At 45.1% G+C, this 22,798-nt stretch overlaps 1 long non-coding RNA gene and 9 other non-coding genes across 10 annotated transcripts; all 10 read right to left on the minus strand.

Annotated features, from left to right (window-relative positions):
- Positions 1 to 11,305: 11,305 nt before the first annotated feature.
- Positions 11,306 to 11,391, minus strand: LOC123073475 (small nucleolar RNA U31b). Its single transcript, XR_006435674.1, has one exon. It is a non-coding gene; the product is annotated as a small nucleolar RNA U31b (small nucleolar RNA).
- Positions 11,392 to 14,123: 2,732 nt separating this feature from the next.
- Positions 14,124 to 17,654, minus strand: LOC123063956 (uncharacterized). Its single transcript, XR_006430641.1, has 2 exons — positions 17,561 to 17,654; positions 14,124 to 14,938 (listed from the first exon to the last, which is right to left on the minus strand). It is a non-coding gene; the product is annotated as an uncharacterized lncRNA (long non-coding RNA).
- Positions 15,628 to 15,807, minus strand: LOC123072838 (small nucleolar RNA Z112). Its single transcript, XR_006435441.1, has one exon. It is a non-coding gene; the product is annotated as a small nucleolar RNA Z112 (small nucleolar RNA).
- Positions 15,866 to 15,946, minus strand: LOC123073055 (small nucleolar RNA snoR77Y). The gene has a single exon (XR_006435574.1). It is a non-coding gene; the product is annotated as a small nucleolar RNA snoR77Y (small nucleolar RNA).
- LOC123072894 (small nucleolar RNA snoR31/Z110/Z27) lies at positions 15,988 to 16,085 on the minus strand. Its single transcript, XR_006435472.1, has one exon. It is a non-coding gene; the product is annotated as a small nucleolar RNA snoR31/Z110/Z27 (small nucleolar RNA).
- LOC123073526 (small nucleolar RNA snoR31) lies at positions 16,127 to 16,219 on the minus strand. The gene has a single exon (XR_006435680.1). It is a non-coding gene; the product is annotated as a small nucleolar RNA snoR31 (small nucleolar RNA).
- LOC123072211 (small nucleolar RNA R30/Z108) lies at positions 16,272 to 16,367 on the minus strand. Its single transcript, XR_006434916.1, has one exon. It is a non-coding gene; the product is annotated as a small nucleolar RNA R30/Z108 (small nucleolar RNA).
- On the minus strand, positions 16,447 to 16,548 carry LOC123073010 (small nucleolar RNA Z107/R87). The gene has a single exon (XR_006435542.1). It is a non-coding gene; the product is annotated as a small nucleolar RNA Z107/R87 (small nucleolar RNA).
- LOC123073464 (small nucleolar RNA U31b) lies at positions 16,733 to 16,819 on the minus strand. The gene has a single exon (XR_006435673.1). It is a non-coding gene; the product is annotated as a small nucleolar RNA U31b (small nucleolar RNA).
- Positions 17,395 to 17,490, minus strand: LOC123072815 (small nucleolar RNA Z43). The gene has a single exon (XR_006435429.1). It is a non-coding gene; the product is annotated as a small nucleolar RNA Z43 (small nucleolar RNA).
- Positions 17,655 to 22,798: the final 5,144 nt, after the last annotated feature.

Below are 22,798 nucleotides of genomic sequence, written 5' to 3' on the forward strand. Positions count from 1 at the left end.
TTGCTATAAGCAGCATTTGACAATTGCAAAATGCTAGCTCAAGTAAAGCATAGAAATCCTCCTTGAGACAAAGTCCAAAAGTATCTTATGAATCATTTTTTGAGAAAGAGTAGAAAGAAGTGCTTCTTGAAAGCTCCTATCCCACCCATAAAGGGTGGGATAGCGAGCAAACTCACGTGTTGTTGTGCCAGAAGCCAAAATAAGTTGGGCACATGTACTGAGTTGAGCCAAAATTAGAAAGGTCCAAGCTAACCAATTTAACTCACCTCTCCTTACTCCCCGTGTAGCTCGGCAACGAGGGGGGCACCCCCCTTCTCCTTCTCATCGTCTCCAGAAGCGCCTGGTCACGAAGGTCGGCAGGCTTTGTGTATGATGGTGGAGGGGCAATTCTCCAGATGCTCTGCATGGTGATGGTGTTGGGGGTCGGTGGCGGGCACGCATCTTGTGGCTTTGGGTTGCACAATGGAGGTTCAAGCAACGACATGTTTGTGATCTCCTATGGGCGAGTGACAACAGATGCAGCATGCGGGGCCTGATTTGTACCCGTTCGAGCCGGTGCATGGTCTGGCCTCCGACTCGTAGGCGTGACCTTGGTGCTTAGATATAAGTGAATAAGACATGTCGTACTATACACCACTCTAAGTGAATATTTGAAATAAAGTCACACCTACTGTTTACTCTTTATATATACCAGATGTGTGAGTGGTGACATATGACCCATGTATCCAAGCAAACAAATATATGTTATTTCATTATCTGTTCACCCAAACTTCATATCTTTAAGTGAGAAAAAACTTGTTGGAAATATGCCCTAGAGGCAATAATAAAAGTATTATTATATTTCATTGTTCATGATAATTGTCTTTTATTCATGCTATAACTGTATTATCCGGAAATCATAATACACGTGTGAATACTTAGACCACACTATGTTCCTGGTAAGCCTCTAGTTGACCAGCTCGTTGTGATCAACAGATAGTCATGGTTTCCTGACTATGGACATTGGATGTCGTTGATAACGGGATCACATCATTAGGAGAATGATGTGATGGACAAGACCCAATCCTAAGCATAGCATAAAAGATCGTGTAGTTCGTTTTGCTAGAGCTTTGCAAGTGTCAAGTATCTCTTCCTTCGACCATGAGATCGTGTAACTCCCGGATACCGTAAGAGTGCCTTGGGTGTGTCAAACGTCACAACGTAACTGGGTGACTATAAAGGTGCATTACAGGTATCTCCGAAAGTAGCTGTTGGGTTGACACGGATCGAGACTGGGATTTGTCACTCCGTATGACGGAGAGGTATCTCTGGGCCCACTCGGTAATGCATCATCATATTGAGCTCAATGTGACCAAGGTGTTGGACACGGGATCATGCATTACGGTACGAGTAAAGTGACTTGCCGGTAACGAGACTGAACAAGGTATTGGGATACCGACGATCGAGTCTCGGGCAAGTAACGTACCGATTGACAAAGGGAATTGCATACAGGGTTTGATCGAATCCTCGACATAGTGGTTCATCCGATGACAACATCGAGGAGCATGTGGGAGCCATCATGGGTATCCAGATCCCGCTGATGGTTATTGACTGAGAGCGTCTCGGTCATGTCTGCATGTCTCCCGAACCCGTAGGGTCTACACACTTAAGGTTCGGTGACGCTAGGGTTATGAAGATATGGATATGCAGAAACCCGAATGTTGTTCGGAGTCCCGGATGAGATCCCGGACGTCACGAGGAGTTCCGGAATGGTCCGGAGGTAAAGAATTATATATAGGAAGTGCTATTTCGGGCATCGGGACAAGTTTCGGGGTTATCGGTATTGTACCGGGACCACCGGAAGGGTCCCGGGGGTCCACCGGGTGGGGCCACCTGTCCCGGGGGGCCACATGGGCTGTAGGGGGTGCGCCTTGGCCATCATGGGCCAAGGGCACCAGCCCCTATAGGCCCATGCGCCTAGGGTTTCCCCCTAGGAGGAGTCCTAGTGGTGGAAGGCACCCCTAGGTGCCTTGGGGGGGAGGGAAACCTCCCCTAGGCCGCCGCCCCCCCTAGTAGATCTCATCTACTAGGGCCGGCGCCCCCCCCCTGGCACCCCTATATATAGTGGGGGAGAGGAGGGACTTCATACACCAGCCCCTGGCGCCTCCACCTCCCCCCGTTACGTCTCTCCCTCGTAGTCTCGGCGAAGCCCTGCTGCTGTGACGCCCTGCATCCACCACCACGCCGTCGTGCTGCTGGATCTTCATCAACCTCTCCTTCCCCCTTGCTGGATCAAGAAGGAGGAGACGTCTCCCGTCCCGTACGTGTGTTGAACGCGGAGGTGCCGTCCGTTCGGCGCTGGTCATCGGTGATTTGGATCACGTCGAGTACGACTACATCATCACCTTGCAAGCTTCCGCACGCGATCTACAAGTGGTATGTAGATGCAAACTCTCTCCCTAGACTCGTTGCTTAGATGAACTCATAGATGGATCTTGGTGAAACCGTAGGAAAAATTTTAATTTTCTGCAACGTTCCCCAACAGTGGCATCATGAGCTAGGTCTATGCGTAGTTCTCTTTGCACGAGTAGAACACAACTTTGTTGTGGGCGTGGATTTTGTCATCTTACTTGCCTCTACTAGTCTTTTCTTGCTCAACGGTATTGTGGGATGAAGCGGCCCGGACCAACCTTACACGTACGCTTACGTGAGACCGGTTCCACCGACTGACATGCACAAGTTGCATAAGGTGGCTGGCGGGTGTCTGTCTCTCCCACCTTAGTTGGAGCGGAATCGATGAACAGGGCCCTTATGAAGGGTAAATAGAAGTTGACAAAATCACGTTGTGGTGATTCGTAGGTAAGAAAACGTTCTTGCTAGAACCCAATTGCAGCCACGTAAAAGATGCAACAACAATTAGAGGACGTCTAACTTGTTTTTGCAGCGATTGATCATGTGATGTGATATGGCCAGAAGTTGTGATGAATGATGAATTGTGATGTATGAGATCATGTTCTTTGTAATAGGATTCACGACTTGCATGTCGATGAGTATGACAACCGGCAGGAGCCATAGGAGTTGTCATTATTTTTTGTATGACCTGCGTGTCATTGAATAACGTCATGTAAACTACTTTACTTTATTGCTAAACGTTAGTCATAGAAGTAGAAGTAGTCGTTGGCGTGACAACTTCATGAAGACACGATGATGGAGATCATGATGATGGAGATCATGGTGTCAAGCCGGTGACAAGATGATCATGGAGCCCCGAAGATGAAGATCAATGGAGCTATATGATATTGGCCATATCATGTCACAACTATATAATTGCATGTGATGTTTATTATGTATTATGCATCTTGTTTACTTAGGACGACGGTAGTAAATAAGATGATCCCTTATAAAATTTCAAGAAGTGTTCTCCCCTAACTGTGCACCGTTGCTACAGTTCGTCGTTTCTAAGCACCACGTGATGATCGGGTGTGATGGATTCTTACGTTCACATACAACGGGTGTAAGACAGTTTTACACAGCGAAAACACTTAGGGTTAACTTGACGAGCCTAGCATGTGCAGACATGGCCTCGGAACACGGAGACCGAAAGGTCGAACACGAGTCGTATGGAAGATACGATCAACATGAAAATGTTCACCGACGATGACTAGTCCGTCTCACGTGATGATCGGACACGGGCTAGTCGACTCGGATCGTGTAACACTTAGATGACTAAAGGGATGTCTAATCTAAGTGGGAGTTCATAATTTGATTAGAACTTTATTATCATGAACTTAGTCTAAAACCTTTGCAAATATGTCTTGTAGATCAATGGCCAACGCTAATGTCAACATGAACTTCAACGCGTTCCTAGAGAAAACCAAGCTGAAAGATGATGGCAGCAACTATACGGACTGGGTCCGGAACCTGAGGATCATCCTCATAGCTGCCAGGAAACAATATGTCCTAGAAGGACCGCTAGGTGACGCTCCCGTCCCAGAGAACCAAGACATTATGAATGCTTGGCAGTCTCGCGCTGATGATTACTCCCTCGTTCAGTGCGGCATGCTTTACAGCTTAGAACCGGGGCTCCAAAAGCGTTTTGAGCATCACGGAGCATATGAGATGTTCGAAGAGCTGAAACTAGTTTTTCAAGCTCATGCCCGGGTCGAGAGATATGATGTCTCCGACAAGTTCTACAGTTGTAAGATGGAGGAAAACAGTTCTGTCAGTGAGCACATCCTGAAGATGTCTGGGTTGCACAACCGTATGACCCAGCTGAACATTAACCTCCCAGATGAGGCGGTCATTGACAGAATCCTCCAGTCGCTCCCACCAAGCTACAAGAGCTTTGTGATGAACTACAACATGCAGGGAATGGAAAAGACCATTCCTGAAGTGTTCTCGATGCTGAAGTCAGCAGAGGCTGAAATCAAGAAAGAACATCAAGTGTTGATGGTCAATAAGACCACTAAGTTCAAGAAGGGCAAGGGTAAGAAGAACTTCAAGAAGGACGGCAAAGATGTTGCCGCGCCTGGTAAGCCAGTTACCGGGAAGAAGTCAAAGAATGGACCCAAGCCTGAGACTGAGTGCTTTTATTGCAAGGGGAAGGGTCACTGGAAGCGGAACTGCCCCAAATACTTAGCGGATAAGAAGGCCGGCAACACCAAAGGTATATTTGATATACATGTGATTGATGTGTACCTTACCAGTAATCGTAGTAACTCCTGGGTATTTGATACCGGTGCCGTTGCTCATATTTGTAACTCACAGCAGGAGCTGCGGAATAAACGGAGACTGGCAAAGGACGAGGTGACGATGCGCGTCGGGAATGGTTCCAGAGTCGATGTGATCGCCGTCGGCACGCTGCCTCTACATTTACCTACGGGATTAGTTTTGAACCTTAATAATTGTTATTTAGTGCCAAGTTTGAGCATGAACATTGTATCAGGATCTCGTTTAATACGAGATGGCTACTCATTTAAGTCTGAGAATAATGGTTGTTCGATTTATATGAGAGATATGTTTTATGGTCATGCTCCGATGGTCAATGGTTTATTCTTAATGAATCTCGAGCGTAATATTACACATGTTCATAGTGTAGATGCCAAAAGATTTAAAGTTGATAACGATAGTCCCACATACTTGTGGCACTGCCGCCTTGGTCACATTGGTGTCAAGCGCATGAAGAAGCTCCATGCCGATGGACTTTTAGAGTCTCTTGATTATGAATCGTTTGACACGTGCGAACCATGCCTCTTGGGCAAAATGACCAAGACTCCGTTCTCCGGAACAATGGAGCGAGCAACCAACTTGTTGGAAATCATACATACCGATGTGTGCGGTCCAATGAGCGTTGAGGCTCGCGGAGGATATCGTTATGTTCTCACTCTCACAGATGACTTGAGTAGATATGGGTATGTCTACTTAATGAAACACAAGTCTGAGACCTTTGAAAAGTTCAAGGAATTTCAGAATGAGGTGGAGAATCAACGTGACCGAAAGATAAAATTCTTACGATCAGATCGTGGAGGAGAATACTTAAGTCACGAATTTGGTACACACTTAAAGAAATGTGGAATCGTTTCACAGCTCACGCCGCCTGGAACACCTCAGCGAAACGGTGTGTCCGAACGTCGTAATCGCACTCTATTGGATATGGTGCGGTCTATGATGTCTCTTACCGATTTACCGCTATCATTTTGGGGATACGCTCTAGAGACAGCTACATTCACTTTAAATAGGGCACCGTCTAAATCCGTTGAGACGACACCGTATGAATTATGGTTTGGAAAGAAACCTAAGCTGTCGTTTCTAAAAGTTTGGGGATGCGAAGCTTATGTCAAGAAACTTCAACCTGAAAAGCTCGAACCCAAGTCGGAAAAATGCGTATTCATAGGATACCCTAAGGAAACTGTAGGGTATACCTTCTACTTAAGATCCGAAGGCAAGATCTTTGTTGCCAAGAACGGATGCTTTCTGGAAAAAGAGTTTCTCTCGAAAGAAGTAAGTGGGAGGAAAGTAGAACTCGATGAAGTACTACCTCTTGAGCGGGATAGTGACGCAGCACAGGAAACCGTTCCTGTGATGCCCACACCAACTGAAGAGGAAAACCATGATAATGATCAAGGTACTTCGGATCAAGTTACTGCTGAACTTCGTAGGTCCACAAGGACACGTTCCGCACCAGAGTGGTACGGCAACCCTGTCCTGGAAATCATGTTGTTAGACAACAATGAACCTTCGAACTATGAAGAAGCAATGGCGGGCCCGGATTCCAACAAATGGCTTGAAGCCATGAAATCCGAGATAGAATCCATGTATGAAAACAAAGTATGGACTTTGACAGACTTGCCCGATGATCGGCGAGCGATAGAAAACAAATGGATCTTTAAGAAGAAGACGGACGCGGATGGTAATGTTACCATCTATAAAGCTCGACTTGTCGCTAAGGGTTATCGACAGGTTCAAGGGATTGACTACGACGAGACATTCTCTCCCGTAGCGAAGCTAAAGTCCGTCCGAATCATGTTAGCAATTGCCGCATACTATGATTATGAGATATGGCAGATGGACGTCAAAACAGCATTCCTTAACGGGCATCTTAAGGAAGAACTGTATATGATGCAGCCGGAAGGTTTTGTCGATCCTCGGAACGCTAACAAAGTATGCAAGCTCCAGCGATCCATTTATGGACTGGTGCAAGCATCTCGGAGTTGGAACATTCGCTTTGATGAGATGATCAAAGCGTTTGGGTTTATGCAGACTTATGGAGAAGCCTGCGTTTACAAGAAAGTGAGTGGGAGCTCTGTAGCATTTCTCATATTATATGTAGATGACATACTCCTGATGGGAAATAATATAGAATTTCTGGACAGCATTAAGGCCTACTTGAATAAGTGTTTTTCAATGAAGGACCTTGGAGAAGCTGCTTATATATTAGGCATCAAGATCTATAGAGATAGATCGAGACGCCTCATAGGTCTTTCACAAAGCACATACCTTGATAAGATTTTGAAGAGATTCAGAATGGATCAGTCCAAGAAGGGGTTCTTGCCTATGTTACAAGGTATGAGACTGAGCTCAGCTCAGTCACCGACCACGGCAAAAGATAAAGAAGAGATGAGTGTCATCCCCTATGCTTCAGCCATAGGATCTATTATGTATGCCATGCTGTGTACCAGACCCGATGTAAACCTTGCCGTAAGTTTGGTAGCAAGATACCAAAGTAATCCCGGCAAGGAACACTGGACAGCGGTCAAGAATATCCTGAAGTACCTGAAAAGGACAAAGGACATGTTTCTCGTTTATGGAGGAGACGAAGAGCTCGTCGTAAAGGGTTACGTCGACGCTAGCTTCGACTCAGATCTGGATGACTCTAAGTCACAAACCGGATACGTGTATATGTTGAATGGTGGAGCAGTAAGCTGGTGCAGCTGCAAGCAGAGCGTCGTGGCGGGATCTACGTGTGAAGCGGAGTACATGGCAGCCTCGGAGGCAGCACATGAAGCGATTTGGGTGAAGGAGTTCATCACCGACCTAGGAGTCATACCCAATGCGTCGGGGCCGATCAAACTCTTCTGTGACAACACTGGAGCTATTGCCCTCGCCAAGGAGCCCAGGTTTCACAAGAAGACCAGGCACATCAAGCGTCGTTTCAACTCCATCCGTGAAAATGTTCAAGATGGAGACATAGAGATTTGCAAAGTGCACACGGATCTGAATGTCGCAGATCCGCTGACTAAACCTCTCTCGCGTGCAAAACATGATCAACACCAGAACTCTATGGGTGTTCGATTCATCACAATGTAACTAGATTGGTGACTCTAGTGCAAGTGGGAGACTGTTGGAAATATGCCCTAGAGGCAATAATAAAAGTATTATTATATTTCATTGTTCATGATAATTGTCTTTTATTCATGCTATAACTGTATTATCCGGAAATCGTAATACACGTGTGAATACTTAGACCACACTATGTCCCTGGTAAGCCTCTAGTTGACCAGCTCGTTGTGATCAACAGATAGTCATGGTTTCCTGACTATGGACATTGGATGTCGTTGATAACGGGATCACATCATTAGGAGAATGATGTGATGGACAAGACCCAATCCTAAGCATAGCATAAAAGATCGTGTAGTTCGTTTTGCTAGAGCTTTGCAAGTGTCAAGTATCTCTTCCTTCGACCATGAGATCGTGTAACTCCCGGATACCGTAAGAGTGCCTTGGGTGTATCAAACGTCACAACGTAACTGGGTGACTATAAAGGTGCATTACAGGTATCTCCGAAAGTAGCTGTTGGGTTGACACGGATCGAGACTGGGATTTGTCACTCCGTATGACGGAGAGGTATCTCTGGGCCCACTCGGTAATGCATCATCATATTGAGCTCAATGTGACCAAGGTGTTGGACACGGGATCATGCATTACGGTACGAGTAAAGTGACTTGCCGGTAACGAGACTGAACAAGGTATTGGGATACCGACGATCGAGTCTCGGGCAAGTAACGTACCGATTGACAAAGGGAATTGCATACAGGGTTTGATCGAATCCTCGACATAGTGGTTCATCCGATGACAACATCGAGGAGCATGTGGGAGCCATCATGGGTATCCAGATCCCGCTGATGGTTATTGACTGAGAGAGTCTCGGTCATGTCTGCATGTCTCCCGAACCCGTAGGGTCTACACACTTAAGGTTCGGTGACGCTAGGGTTATGAAGATATGGATATGCAGAAACCCGAATGTTGTTCGGAGTCCCGGATGAGATCCCGGACGTCACGAGGAGTTCCGGAATGGTCCGGAGGTAAAGAATTATATATAGGAAGTGCTATTTCGGGCATCGGGACAAGTTTCGGGGTTATCGGTATTGTACCGGGACCACCGGAAGGGTCCCGGGGGTCCACCGGGTGGGGCCACCTGTCCCGGGGGGCCACATGGGCTGTAGGGGGTGCGCCTTGGCCATCATGGGCCAAGGGCACCAGCCCCTATAGGCCCATGCGCCTAGGGTTTCCCCCTAGGAGGAGTCCTAGTGGTGGAAGGCACCCCTAGGTGCCTTGGGGGGGAGGGAAACCTCCCCTAGGCCGCCGCCCCCCCTAGTAGATCTCATCTACTAGGGCCGGCGCCCCCCCTGGCACCCCTATATATAGTGGGGGAGAGGAGGGACTTCATACACCAGCCCCTGGCGCCTCCACCTCCCCCCCGTTACGTCTCTCCCTTGTAGTCTCGGCGAAGCCCTGCTGCTGTGACACCCTGCATCCACCACCACGCCGTCGTGCTGCTGGATCTTCATCAACCTCTCCTTCCCCCTTGCTGGATCAAGAAGGAGGAGACGTCTCCCGTCCCGTACGTGTGTTGAACGCGGAGGTGCCGTCCGTTCGGCGCTGGTCATCGGTGATTTGGATCACGTCGAGTACGACTACATCATCACCTTGCAAGCTTCCGCACGCGATCTACAAGTGGTATGTAGATGCAAACTCTCTCCCTAGACTCGTTGCTTAGATGAACTCATAGATGGATCTTGGTGAAACCGTAGGAAAAATTTTAATTTTCTGCAACGTTCCCCAACAAAACTTGTTGTACTTTCTATTCTTATGTGGTCATGCTTTTGGGTTGAGCAACACTGGGAAAAATAATTCAACTAAGCAAGTATCAGACACAAGTCGGTTATGTTTCTTTAGTTTGCTTTACACTTAGGTGCATTCTTTCACCAGCACCGGCAGCCTCTAAGCACTATAGAAATGGGGAGTTCTGACTACTCCTCATGATTTGTTGCAAGTGTACCAGCCTATCGAGTGATTGTCATCTATCTCACCCACTTAATTCTCAGAAGCTGGCACACAATAATAATACACCACATGATCGAGTTTTACGAATGTCAAAACAATGGGGTCCCATAAGAAAACACCATGTGCGGTCTACTATGAAGCAAAAAAAGCCCAAACTCAACCCACTAAACGAAAAGGTGAAGAATAGCCCATATCAAACTCACAAATCAAAATGGTTAGATGGAGAAAAATGACATGGCAAGGCGCACATACCCTTGGTGCTGGAATGCCACAACCATCTTATTGTCAACGTTTGCAAGAGTTCCACAAGAATCCCGAATTTCTTGAAACTGATTGCATGTCATACTATTTTTCCTCTTTGCGCGCACTAGAGATGTGAGTGGTGACATGACCAATGTAGCCAAGGAAAGAGACATGCACATTATTTCTTTGGCTTCCCAGACATGCTTCGTATCTTTAGGTGAGAATCACAATTGTTATTCTGACGTGATCATATTTTGAGGTTATGACATTAGGGAAAATAGTTCAACTGCAAGAGGATCACACATTGTGCAACTCAGTTATGTTTCCATGATTCACTTCAATCCTTGATGGATCCTTGGACTAATCCTACAACCTCTAAGTTCCCTAAAAATGGGGGGTTATAGTTGATCCTCATATTCTTCAGTTGACGTAGACGCCTATCATTAAGTGATTGTTGTCCGTCTGCCTACAAAACCATCAGAAGCCAACATGCAATAGCAGTATGTGTAAGGGCCTCTTTGGTATGCAAGATTGGTAGTAATATAAAAACCATAGGATTGGATGTCATTGACTCATTGTCATATCGAATCTTACAAGAGTTGAAAACATCGTGAATCTATAATACATCTTATTTAGTTGCTCTGCAGAAAAAACACAAGAATTCTTGTTGTTATGGAAATAACCTTCGACGTGGGGTACCTTTCATATCATGTGTTTTGTGTTACTTCACTCAACTTTTTAGAGTATTATTATTGCCTTGTTTGATTTTAGTGTTACTTTTAATTGTTTTATTTGGTGTTTCCATTGGATCTTAAGTCATAGAAATTCCTCTAGTTATCCTCTTCCAATCATGTGGCCCAAATATTTTCTAACTATCATGTCATGTGGGTAGAGGCCAAAACTATTTGTATTGAAATTTATTTTGTCCAAAAAGCCAATAAACTTTTTGTTTTTCAAAAAGGAAGAGGTTTTAACTAAAAGTATTTATATTTTCAAAAAAAATAATTAATTAAAATTTATTTCTGAGGTCTATTATATATAAGATTACTATTCCTCCAAAAAATAAAATTTTAAATTATTTATTAAAGTTCCTTTTTGAAAAGGCTGGAAATGGTATTTATAGGGTTACCATATTTATTTTCCTCTAAAATTTCCTTAAAAATTTTCCAAACATTATTTATGTATTTTTGACACCCACATGAGTTTTAGTTTTACCCCATGGTCATGTCAAACAAAATAAACGACCAATTCACCCTCTCTTTTTTCTCTCGCGGCCAAGACTTCAAATTTTTCATCTACAGAGCCAGATACATAAGTATGTCAATCAGCATAGATCCACCCAAGCATAACCTAAGACTGGGCGACAAATATGAACTCGTCATTCTCATAACTACAATATAGCCAATTCACAATCTGGTAGCTATGTTCCTCTATCATTCCAACTATATGTACTCTACGTAATGATTAAGCCAGCGTGACATGAAAATTCTGAACGAATTTTAGTTGTCCAACAATTTGCAAAGAACTTGCCTCTTGCAAACCGACTCAATAACATCAAGGTTAGCGAGGTTTCAGTAGCTAGACAAGTGATGATGGTTGAGGCGGCTTCAATGACGAGTATGCGCTCTCCGATGGAAACACTAGATCTCTGATCAGGTTATATATCAACACATGCCTGCGTTGTTTTCTTTTGATGGTGGTGGCTTGAAGCTTGGCTTTGGAGATGAAAATCCCGAGATCAACCTAGGGCTAGACTCATCATCATCGGCGCACTTGCGGCGATTTCTTCTTCAAGGCTTAGTGTAGGAGTTGTATATTTCTCGCTTTGCGGCCTCGGATGCATGCTTCAGTCATTTACGTTATATATGGTTAGTGGTTGTATGGTGGAGTTACTGTCATGATGCATGCGGCCTCGAATTTCTTTTCCAGGTCGAATTTGTTCGGCTGCTGGACTTTCAATAATGAATAATATATGGCTGGGTGGATCTCCCGATGTAGAGGCTGGGGGTTATCCTTCTTTCCGAAAAAAGTAAGAACATAGAGTTTGATAATCACACCTGATATATCATATTGAGTGAATTTTCGCATGATTGCTCCAAATCCAAGCAAAAAAAATATTCAATTTGGGATATAGTTTTTTTTTAAAACAAGACAAAAGATTTGTCATTTTCATTGATTAAGAAGAAGAGAGTTGTCCGGTTAATTAGAGGAAAACCGGACGAAAACCTAAATTACAAACCCTACAAAGGACACACACGGACGACTTGGCTACCAACAAAATCACGACACAACCAACGACACAACCGTCGAGAGGTAGCACCGAACAACAAAGCAACGCCAAACAGTCGACCGCAGCGTCGAGGACATGGCAGCTCCGATTTTGCCAACGAGTATCACATGAGAAAGTTACAAGCCTCGCATCGACCTAGTCCAGCGCAACACCCGAAGAACACCGATCGTTGAAAACCGCCCTCATGGAGTCATCGTTGCCGCCGTGGCCCCGCCGCCCGCAGCTCCGAATTCTCTACCACAGCCAGAAGCCAACATAGGCACACCCATTGGCGCACCGGACCTTCGGCATCAGAAGGACAAGTCGCGACCCGTCTCTCCTCGCTACCATCGTCGTTGCCACACACGTCGCAACACCACACCACCTCATCGCCGGTCGGGCACCTGCCGACCGCAATGTAGTGCACATCCAGCCTGCAGGAATCACAAATGGGACCAAGATCTTCAAGACGGCGCCCTCAAAAGGGAATACGACATTGAAGACGAGGCCGCCGCCTGATCTAACCAGGATCATGACTTTCGCCCGAAGATCTTGACCCGAGAGCGAAGGATGCCCAAATCACCTCGACGGCGCCTCAAGGAAGAAAGCGGCGCCCGTGCGGCCAGCAAGAACCGGCCAAGCATTCGCTCAAATCATCGACACCACCACTCTCACGCAAGCAACTCCACTGACCCGCACACCCCTGCACAACCACAGCGCCATGACCGTGCAGGGACCACCACCACGCCTTGCTGTCGAGTCAACCATGGCAAACCATCGGCACGAAGACTGATGCCCGTCCTCCGGGCAGGGAAGGGCAGACTGCCACCTTGTACCCTCCTGCCGGCCAGATCTGATGGTCCAAAGACCACGCAGCACGAAGACGCCACAGCCCGAGCCGCCGGAGCTATGACCTGCCGAAGAACCGCCGTCGCCGAGCTGCCTAGACAGGCAGGGCGAGCCTCCCACCACCAACACACCACGGCCGCTGCGTCGCCCGCGCGAACTCCATAGCCGCCGACACGTCAACCACCTTCCCGGACCGCCGCCCCGGATGCCAGCCATCGATGCCCGTTAGACCTCACAGCTCCACCATGGAGCCGCCAAGCACCACGTCGTCGATGCTTGCCGCCCGCTGCAGCCCCTCGCCGGTGCCAACAACCCCTCCATGGAGCTGCCGAGCACCAGCCCGCTGACGCGTCGCGCGCCACTCCGCCGCAGCCACCGAGGGCGGAGAAGCCAGATCCGACCAAGCCCGGCCAGGATCCAGCCGCTCCCCGCGCAAACACCGTCCCCGCAACCCCGCCAGCCGCCCGCGCCGTCGGGAAGATGCAGCCGCCGCGCGCGCTACCGCGGAAGAGGAGAAAACGCCCCGCTGCCACCCTCCCTGGGGCACGCGCGGGCTTCGCCGGCGGCCCCTCCGGCGGCGGCGATGCGGGGGAGTGGGGGGAGGAGAGCTTTGTGGCGGCGGCGCTAGGTTCGCCCATGTCGCCCGAGCTAGGCGACGCGGGGGTCGAGGGGGCACGAATGCATTGGATATACTTTCTCATATGCAATTAGAATTGAAACTACACAATCAAGCCATGCTAAAGACTTTTGTTCAAGTTCGCAGTTAGTCATCCAAACTACAAAAGGGGGAGAGACAAAACCTGTCAGTGCATGCAGGAGCCGGCTATAAAGATAGCTCGAACCAAAACGAGCTTGGCCATCCACGGCTGAGGAATAATGTCCACACCATCAACACCGTAGTACAAGGGTGAAGATCCATGTAAAATGACTAGCTTATAAATATGCAAAACCAGCACGATGTACAAGTGAAGCGCCCAGTGCACAAGTTCACGCCAAATACAAAAAAAAAACCCAGCACATTAACATACCTGCGAAGCACCGCGCAAGGACCCACTAGTCATATTCTGCTCACAAAAGAAATCGCAATCACATCGCTAAAAAGTCGTCACAACACAGGAAGTGTAAAGTCTCTCGTCCATGGCCATTGCACGTCTCAACCCAGCATCTCCAAGATAACCTAAAAGGTCTCCTAATACCCTTATTGCTTGCCTCAGATAGCTATCCTCCAATAACTAACATTAGCTCCCTTGGAATAGTTACTGAATGAATTCTTACACAAAGGAAAATATCAAACAAATTACTCCTGACAAGTCATGGCGCTTGTTTGCTCCAAGCTTCCCATCTCCCTCTCCCTCTTTTCTTTTCTGGACACGGGCTGGAGTAGCGCGCCCATCTTTCTCTCTCTGTTATCACTTCTGGACACACGCTGGCGTAGTGCCCCTTGCTCCTACACTTATGGCAAGTAACTAAAGCCCTTCTCTTCATGATGATTTCCTGGACAGCCTTCTTCATTCCTTTCCTCTGTTGCTGAACCACTTCTTGTGTCGTGGTGAGTAGACGACACTGGGCTGGATTGTGGTTAGTCCCTTCACACATGAAACAGGTGACTCGCGTAGTGGGACATTCTTCACCCAAGTGACTCGCTTCACAATAGGGGCATCCATCTTGGTGTTCCTTATCGGTGTGTCCTATTTCTCCACAGATTTTGCATGCGCGGTGCATCTTCATGCTTCGATCAGAGGAATCCGAGAAAAGATTGTTTGTTGGTGCTCAGATTCTATGGGTGTATAGGAGGGGATTTCCCATCAGTGATCACTGCACCAAAAAATGGTTCAAATCGCTAAATCAGCAGTCCCACAAGAACTAGAATTATACAGACAACAAAAAGCAAACAAAAGAAACCTATATAACAGAGATTAAACTGGAATTTGGGGGCAAGCGTAACCAAAGATCCATCTAGACAGATTTGCACTCTAAGCGCCACCCGGTTTACCTCTTGGGAGCATTGTAAACTCAGATGCACCAAGAGAATGGCGGCCAAACAATGGGACAGTGATTCCCAAGTCAAACAAATGAAACACTAACACATAAAAATGAAAGCATCAAAGAGGAGTCTTAGGCGGCAACTGCTATTGTTTTGAGAAAAAAAACAAGTTTTAAATTTATCAACATTTGCAATGCAAAGAATAAGTGAAGACAGCGAAGTAAAATAGAAACAAATGGGGATGTTAACAAGGCTCAGAAGAAATTAGCAGCATTAACTCTAAAGTCTGGCTGGGCAAAAGCTCTTAGGCGGCAACTGCGAATGTTTGAGAAACAAGCCTTAAATTTATCTCATCGCCATAACATATCCTCAAATCATATTGACCACAACTTGTTAGCTAGTCGTAACAAAATTTAATCACAATAAACGGTTCAGTAGACCAACCAAAATACAGTCTCAGGTTACTACCAACAAAAAATTAGATACAATGCAAAAAACAGAGCAAACAAGATCAAAGAGAATCCCTCAGAGACCCACTTAAAATCACGCACACAGCTGAACCAAACCAGCTGCAAATGGAAATTCCAGCCCACAAACAACAAAGGTTATGGGCGAAGGAGGACACTTGCAGTGGAGAGAAGCAGCCGTTGTTTACAGTGTCCTACGGCACTTCCTATGGTCTGAGAATCTTCACCAGGATAATTTAAGAATGGACAAAATTAACTATACAAACTATACTAGGACCTGAAGCTATTGGTATTAAGCCTCAGAAAGCCGCAAAAATATCGTCATTCAGAATCTGACGGTAATTCCAACAAAAAGCTAATCATCATGGGCTTCAATTGCATTATAGCTCCAAATAAAATCGGTGGAAACAAGGCATATCATCAGAATATAAATGCCTTCTCATTCACAGGTAAATAAGCACTGTGTCAGAAGGTGTCTTAAGATTGTTTCAAGGTTTCATCCCATGAGACTAACGGAATAAAGAAGCAAAACAACGGAAACGCTGATCTCTAATGGATTCAGTTGCAAAGATGACATCATATGGGTGGCTCAAGCAACCCTCGGATCAAGTGTTGGATTATGCATCAATACCTCCTCACGATCCAAACAGATCTTGTAAGAAGCAAACGATGAATAACAGTGAAGAAAGATACATAGTTGCTCAGTGGTGGCAATGTTTAATTGGTTCGATTCTGCCAGCGATGTCGTCAATGCTTTCAGAAGAGGGAGCTTGTTATCCTCATCGCAACTAAGTCCTCCAAAGCAAACACACACATCAAACACACGAAAGGGGAAACAACAATGGAGGGCGGACTAACAAAATCAAGTATCAGATGGCTTGGTTCAGCGGGATAATCGGCATACAAATCAACTCCTGAGAGAAAACCTGCGATTGGTCTGTTGAGCTTGAAATTTGCAAATCGTCACCGCAATCATCCAAGGAAAAGAAAAGTCCAGAAAGAGTATCGAACCAAATGAGGAAGGTTCACACTAATCATCAAAGGCTTCACGAAAGCACGATATCTCAAAAATAAAATTCCTGTTTTATTTTGAACAACTAACAGTACCGATTTAAGCATAGCACCATACAACCACTATGCAGTCAAATTTCATCTACAGAGTTAGATTCATAAGTATGTCAATCGACACAGATCCACCGAAGCAGATCCTAAGACTGGTGCGACAAATATGAACTCATCATTCTCATAGCTACAATATAGCCAATTCAAAATTGGCTAACTATGCTCCTCAATCATTCCAACTATACCTGCTCTGTTTTATCTCAATTCGTATCATCTTGTACTCTACATAATTATTACAGCTGGTACTACATGAAAGTTCTAAAAGGATTTCAAATTGTCCAACAATTTGTGAATTGCTATCTTACAAACAGGTTCTTAGTTTATATATTTAAAGAATACCTGGAAGACATCTCACAATGACGTCAAGCAAAAGTCAACGGAAAGGAGCTCAGTAAGGAAGTAGCAATTGATAATCACACCAGATAGTTCATAGTGAGTGAATTTTCGCATCAATGCTCAAAATCCAAGCAAAAAAAAACTTCAATTTAGGATATGGTTTCTCATGTGCAGTTAGAATTGAAACTACACGAGCAAGCTAAAGGTCGTCAGCTAGGAGCTAAAGACTTTTGTTTACTGAACTACAAAAACAAACATATTTGGGCCTCATTGTTAATTATACTTTCCTCATTAAGGGAATTGAATTGAAACATATGCTTGTCTATTACTCCTAGACAATCAATAAAAAGAATTCACATGTCAAACTCAGAATATGGGTGGTTATACAGCGGGATGGTCGGCAAGGGAAATGAATGCCAGTTACGACGAATGAGACCAAATATCAATCGTCACCAGCCTCAAACCGGATGCAAAAACAGGTAAAATCCCTCAAAGTAGAACGCAGAGAGAGGAGAGGGGGGAGGGAACCTGTTGAGACGGGAGGTGGCGGCGTGGGGAAGGTCTCTTCGCTGGTGGTTAGGGTTTCGTTTCGCAGAGGTGCCCGGCCCGGCCGACCCATGCCGTGGCCCCCCTTCAAGTGGGCTCTAGCCTATCGCGGGTAACCTGGTGTAATCTGCTCGGCCCATAGACCACGACCGATGGGGCCCACGAACCCATCGCTTTTATTTTTATTTCTGTCTTTGAGTGCCGGTAAATTGAATTTAATTGTTTTTATCCATTTATGTATTTCTCATGCCGCAGAAGATTTTTTTATAACTGATCCTACATATGACATTTCTTGGCTGTTCATATTTCAAACTCCAGTTTTTAAGTTCATTTGTAAGATGAAGTTAAAAATGTGTATGGTATATTTGACTCCCAAATTAGCGGTGCCGCCGCGGTAAGCTCATAGTGTATGCATTTATGCTTCCATTTTTTCAGGCTGGATTGTTTGTGTTCAATTTGCACAAGAGTACCAAGAGGAGAGGTTAGTGGCACCTGCTTAGATTTTCATTCGATTGTATTTGTTTAGAATCAATTGCACTTCCTCCATTCCTAAATATTTGTCTTTTTAGATATTTCAAATAGACTACCACATACGGATGTATGTAGACATATTTTAAAGTGTAGATTCACTCATTTTGCTCCATATGTAATCACTTGTTAAAATCTCTAGAAAGACAAATATTTAAGAACAGAGGGAGTATGTATCTATTGGGTTTTTGATTTTCTATACCCTCGATCTAGGTTCTTTACCAGATCTTTTTATCTATTACATTTTTTACCAGTACCTTTTACTGCAATGTGGAGGTACTTTGCAATCTGATCCACCTTCATGTTTTGTGGAGTTTGCAAATGTCTCAGATTTTAGTTTCCTCTAGCTTTGAATGAAACAAAAGAGAAGACACGCATTATTTTAGTTTCCTCTTCCCTTGGAGGTTTGATGTCCTCTTCGTTTCAGATTAGGCATTAGTTTAAGATTTGGTGGAAATTTGCCAAAACCAGTGTAAGCTTCAGCTTATTTTGGTGTTGCTTACAAGCGAAGAACTACAAATATTATTCATCTCCATGCCATTTGTTTCTTTTTCCTTATAAAGAACTTGTTTCTTTTCTAGATTATGGTGGTGTTCAGTTCATGCTCCCACAAAGGTCAGTGTTGAAGCATCGATCTTTTGCAAGATTTGCAACCATACCTAAACAAATTTATGAATAAGATGTATTTATAATGGAGGCATGGTCCGAGATTGTAGCTGCAACTCATGGATGCAAACAAGGTTAGGAGTACCCTGTGAATTGACAGCACCACTTTGAGTTGCTTTATAATTTTTTGCGAGTGAGTTCCTTTATTTATAAAGGCAGTGGTGTTGGATCTTGTTGGGGGGAAAATCAGCATGCAGACTCGCAGGGGGCTATAAGAAAATTATCTAATGACATTGCAAATCTGATAGAGGTTGGCTGACTAGGAAGCCTTTCTTTTTCAACAATAAGATTAGCATAAGTAAAATTCTATGCACGATGATAGGCATGATACTTGTTGACTCCCTTGTTGGGATCTACGGTAGGGTGCGTCGACTGCAAATTTAAAATTTTTCTACGCGCAGAACAACCAAGAATATGCTACGGGAAATGGATCACAGTTTGTTACCACTAGACGCGCAGTACCGTGTAGCGGAAGAAGAGTTGGGACAGCGCGTCCGCGTGGATCGTCTCCTCCTCGTACGAGTCGTCGGTCCCACGTACAGATTCGCCGGAGCGGCGCAAGTGCACCGCCTTTAACGGTATCCACGCATGCAGGAGGAACATCGTGCGGCGGACTGCTAGGTCCGGTCACACAACCAGCGGCGAGTGGAGGTATCTATTCATAACACATGCAAACCCTAGTGACAGTGCCGAAGTGATCAACCGCATGAGTTTGCCGCACCCCACTTTATATAGGTGTCCGTCGCGGGCTCAATACTTGGGCCTCGCACGAACCCTAAAGCCCTTAAGTCTACCCGGCCACAATCCGAATACAGCTCAGATCACATCCGACCAGTGTCCTCGGATCCGACCTCGTAGGTTCCTTCCCTTAAGCGCGCGACCCCTTAGATTCAAGCCGGCTTGGTCGCAATTCGGATCACATCCGGACTACATGACTGGTAGCGGCCTCTAGCAAGGCGTGCCGACCACCAAGCTGACGATGAAGCTGGTTAGACGAACATGTACATCACACTTCCATTCCTTTTGCCACACGATATATGTTGTCGGGCTCAAGGCGAGTCTGCCATCCTTGTGCTAGCCCGACCTCTTTCTCGTTCCAGTGATGCCGACCACAAACCAGATTATCTCATAATCCTTGTCGCATGGCCATGCTTATCCTGGTCGGATCACACGAGGGGCCCAGATTATATCTCTCCTTATCGGAGGGGCAAATCCCATATTGCTCGACCATGTCTCGCAGCATGGGTCTGGACAAGCCCGTAACCTACCTTTGTAACTATCCAGTCACGGAGTAGCGTTTGGTTGGCCCAAAGCAAGTCTGTTACTATACCAAGTACATGCACCAGCTCAGGTCTTAGGACATAGAACGTATGTTGTACTAGAGACTCACAGATGACATATCGTTGCGTCTCATAGTTGGGTCTGTCCGACTCGGACCTTATCTCAACTCGGATCCGACTATGTTGAATCCGACCAGATCCTTCTGAGTCCATATTATCCGGTTAGCATCCAATGCCCCAAGGCTAGTGAGACCAAGCCATCGACCGTGTCATATGATAGTCTAGTTGGCTGCGCGTCCACACAGTCCTTTCGACTAGGGACCTTTTAGGACGTTCAACATACAATGCATAGTCCCACAAACAAGTCACGTACTTGCTGATACACATCATTGATAATGTTCAAGGACTATCTTTATTCATAAACACATAGGAAATATTATCATACATGATTGCCTCTAGGTCATATCTCCAACATCCCTTCATCAAAACTTTTTTTATAGTGCCAGATACGGTGCATGAATGTTGATTCTCATAATACCACTTGTGGTGCACTTGCTCAACTACATCGAGAAGGAAGCTAGAGAAAACATCAATGAGAATTGCATAAGCTTATTAGTGATTACTAAGATAATTTCTTGTGTTGTTACTCTATGCATACAATGCTAAATTATAGCGTCTCTTGGAACTCGATTAAATTATAGATGATTTGTAGTATGTTTAGTGTTATCATGATGTTTTCTCTATGCACGTGAATTCTCATATAGGGTTGTAATATTTGTCGAGGCGTGCGTGCACATGCACACTTACTAGTCCCTTTAACAGTAGGTATATATGATCGACTTCTGATTCCACACACAAACAGTATGGACTATGGAACTTGGGTCGGGATCTTGCTGTTCAGACTACATCTCAATGTTCACAAATTTTAAGAACAATTACGAATTTGAGAAAAAATACAAAAAATGTAAAATGTTTATGAATTAAAAAATATTCACCAATTTAGAAAAAAAATCCATGAATTTAAAAAAGCATTCATCAAAGGAAAACAATTTGCAAATTTTTTAAAATGTGTGTGAATTTAAAATATGTTCAAAATTTTAGAAATGTGTTCATGAATGGAAAAATAGAAAAGGAAAAAATGGTAGAAATGGAAAAAATAAACAAAAATAAAGAGGAAATGAAAGAAAGAGAAAAAACTTATGAGAAACCAGAAAACATCACAAAAACACATATTACAGAAAATCAATTAAAAACTTCCCAAAGCTTCCAAACCGGTGAGAGAAGCATCGCAAAACCACTATAGGAGTAATTCACTCCTGATAATGGGCCGGCCCACCAAAACTGATTGTAGTGAGTGAGTGCTATCATACGAGTTGCAATAAGCGATTTTAGCAATTGAAAAATGCTACTACGGTAAAGCATAACAGTACTCCTTGGGACAAACTCCAAAATTATCTTATGAATCATTTTGTGAGCAACACTAGAAAAAAGTGCTTGGGAGCTTCTATCCCACCCATAGAGCGCGGGATAGCGAGCAAACTCATGTGTTGTCGTGCTAGAAGCCAAAATAGGCCGGGCACATGTCATGTACTAGGTTGAGACAAAATTAGAAAGGTCCAAGTTGAACCATTTAGCTCACTTCTCCTCACTCCCGGATCGCCCGACGAGCCGGGGGGGGGGGGGGGGGGGGGCTTTCTCCTCTCGCCGCCGCCAGAAGCGCATGCATGCTAACGAAGGCCGCCATGCTTTGAGGATAATGGTACATTTCTCTGGTTGCTTTTCTATGGCGGTGGTGCTAGGTGCGGCGGCGGACACACGTGTTGGGGATGTCCGTTGCATAGTGAAGGTTGAGGAGGTGACGTGTTTGTGATCTCCGATGAGCGAGCGATGGTTAATGCGGCCTGTGGGGCCCGATCTAGGCCCGTCTAGGCTGGTGCATGGTTTGGCCTCCGACTCGCAGGCATGGCCTCGGTGCTTAGATCTAAGTGAATAAGACATGACGTACTATACACCATTGTAAGTGAATATTTGAAATAAAGCCGCACCTACTATTTACCTTGGTATCTTTTCACTCTTTATATATACTAAGATGTGAGTGGTGACATGACCCATGTATCCAAGCAAGCAAATATAGGTTGTTTCCTTATTTGTTCATCCAAACTTCGTATCTTTAAGTGAGAAAAAAATTGTTGTAATTTCTATTCTTGTGTGATCATGCTTTAGGGATGAGCGGCATTGGGAAAAATAATTCAACTGACTAAGCCCCACTCACAAGTCGATTATGTTTCATTACTTTGTTGTACACCTTGGTGCATGCTTGCACTAGTACCTGCAGCCTCTAAGCTCTACAGAGATGGGGAGTTCTGACTACTTCTCTTGATTTTTGGTGAGTGTCCCCGTCTTTTGATTTACTTAGTGATTCTCGCCCACCTAATTGTTAGAAGCTGGCACGCAATAATAATGACACTAGAAGGTGCACATACCCTTGGTGCTGGAATGTCACAAGGGCCACGACCATCCTTGATTGTCAATGATTGCAAGAGTTCCATAAGAGTCCTAATTTCTTGAAACATGTTGCATGTCATACTATTTTCCCTCTTTACACACACTAGAGATGTGACCAATGTAGCCAAGGAAAGAGACATGCACATTATTTCTTTGGCTGTATAGACATACTTTGCTTCTTATCTTTAGGTGAGAATCACAATTGTTGTTCTAACGTGATCATACTTTAGGATGTGTGACA

The sequence above is a fragment of the Triticum aestivum genome, chromosome 1A, assembly GCF_018294505.1.
Source record: "Triticum aestivum cultivar Chinese Spring chromosome 1A, IWGSC CS RefSeq v2.1, whole genome shotgun sequence".
NCBI lineage: Eukaryota > Viridiplantae > Streptophyta > Magnoliopsida > Poales > Poaceae > Triticum > Triticum aestivum.